The sequence below is a fragment of the Amphimedon queenslandica genome, unplaced genomic scaffold (genome assembly GCF_000090795.2).
Source record: "Amphimedon queenslandica unplaced genomic scaffold, v1.1 AMPQUscaffold_11952, whole genome shotgun sequence".
Taxonomy (NCBI): Eukaryota; Metazoa; Porifera; class Demospongiae; order Haplosclerida; family Niphatidae; genus Amphimedon; species Amphimedon queenslandica.
In genome coordinates, this window is record NW_003547809.1 from 4,964 (window position 1) to 7,147 (window position 2,184).

Here is a 2,184-nt window from a genome sequence, read left to right on the forward strand (position 1 = left end):
AATAATTTAATTAATGATAGTTTAGTGCTATTTACTGCTTGAAGTAATACAATTGATGTGAGAGGCAATTGATGATTATTAATGAGGTATTGGACTAGCTTCATGTTACCGCTGCTAGCACTATGAATCAATGCATTCCATTTATCATTATCTTTCATGTTAATGTCACTGTCTTGTACTTCAATGAGATAATGACTGAGATCAATGTTACCATGATGACATGAATAATGAAAAGGCGTTCTACCCTCATTACAGGTTATATTAATATCAATGTCAGTAGTATTCATAATATATTCTACTACATTGATACTACCTGACATACAAGCTAATGCTAATGGTACTACACCTTCGTAGTCTGGTTGACTGGCATTCAGATACAGTATAACTGAGTAGAGTAGGTGAACCTGATGAAGCAGCATAATGTACTGCAGACCGACCCTCATAATCTAATGAGCTTGTGTTAATACCATACTCCTCTAATACCTTCACTAATAATATACTACCACTAGTACATGCTAAATGAACCAATGATTGACCAGTAGCAGTAATAGAATTTATATTGAAATTATTAATAACGCTTGTCTTCTTGAGGAGTGTAGACAAAAGGCTTACCCTTTTATGCTGTTTAGTAACATTTATATTTAGTGATATAAATATAAACCAGGCTTTGTTGAGATTCGAATAATGGAATTGTTTAAGTAAAGGTATATCACATGGTGCAGTGAGCTTATTATACACTTCTGTAATGCAGTATTTATCAACCAATCCACTGCATAAGTAATGAAGAGAAGAATGACCACTATAATCAGCTTCTAGTAATACTTTATATTCAAAAATATTAACCATTTTCATAATCAAACCTGATGAAGCATACTGGCATGCTATATGGAGTGGTGTTGAACCAAAACGATTTCTTTTCTTAAATAATTCATTTTTATGATTATTATAAAGATACACTAGAAGCTCTACACTATCACTCATAGCACAATAATGTACTATTCCACATCCGTTAAAATCTATCTCATCTTCTGAGAAAATACCAAACTGCTTAAGCTGATCAACTAATGCTACCTCTCCACTCTTACATCCTAATAATGATAAAGTCGATCCTTCTCTATTCACCTGAGACACGTTACACTTCTTCTTTAAAAACATAATCATGAGGTCAACGTGACCACCCAGTGCTGAGTAAAGCAATCCCGTGTTACCAGAGCTATCTGCTATGTCTGGATCAACGTGACATTCATTAACTAGATACTGTGCAATATTGAGATGGCCTTTATACGAGGCCATGTGTAAACTATTAACACCATCATCGTCACCTTGTGAAGGATCGCAATGATAAACATCAATGAGGAGACATAGGACATTAATGTGGCCACCATATGAAGCAGCTAATGGTGGACTCCATCCATTTTTACCTCTTTCCTGAAGGCCAGTCTTGTCAATCAATTTTTGTACTTCATCTTTTAATCCTCTCCAACATGCTTCATTCATTGGAGTGCTGGTATTCTCATACCAGAGAGGATCATGGATATCTATGTAATATATAATAAATATATTTAATATTAATAATAATTACCAATAGGTGAATCATGAAGCTTTTTTAATTCATTCTCTGCCAACTATAATTATTAAAAATAATATTAATTAATTCTAATTAATTATTAACACACCTGCTTCATTTCATGTACATATTTATGACAAGTAATTTTTATGATTCTAATCTCAGCCAATGAATCACACTGTTGATTGGTTAATGGAAATAGAACAGAATAAAGAAAATCAGGAATGGAATATTTTAATTCCATGCAGCCATCGTCAATTGTACAAAAATAGAATTTATATTGAGGAACTTCAAGTGCATCAGCGATTAGCTTGTGAAAGAAATATAAATCATTTAATGTGTAGTCATCTCTGGCAACCTTAGCAATCATTACTTTAGTGCCTGGAACATCAGAAAGACCAAACTCAATCGAGTCTGCAATTTGAACTGCTTTAGTATTGTTATTTTTAAAATAATCTTTTAATTTCTGACGATATGTAGACCACTTCCTCTGTAAATCTCTCTCATCAGTAATGAAAGTATTGACTAACTTGACAACAAGTTCAAAATTGAACCACGAGACGTATCTTTTTAATGCTTTAAACAGCTGATTCATTGTTTGAACGTGGTCAAACTCT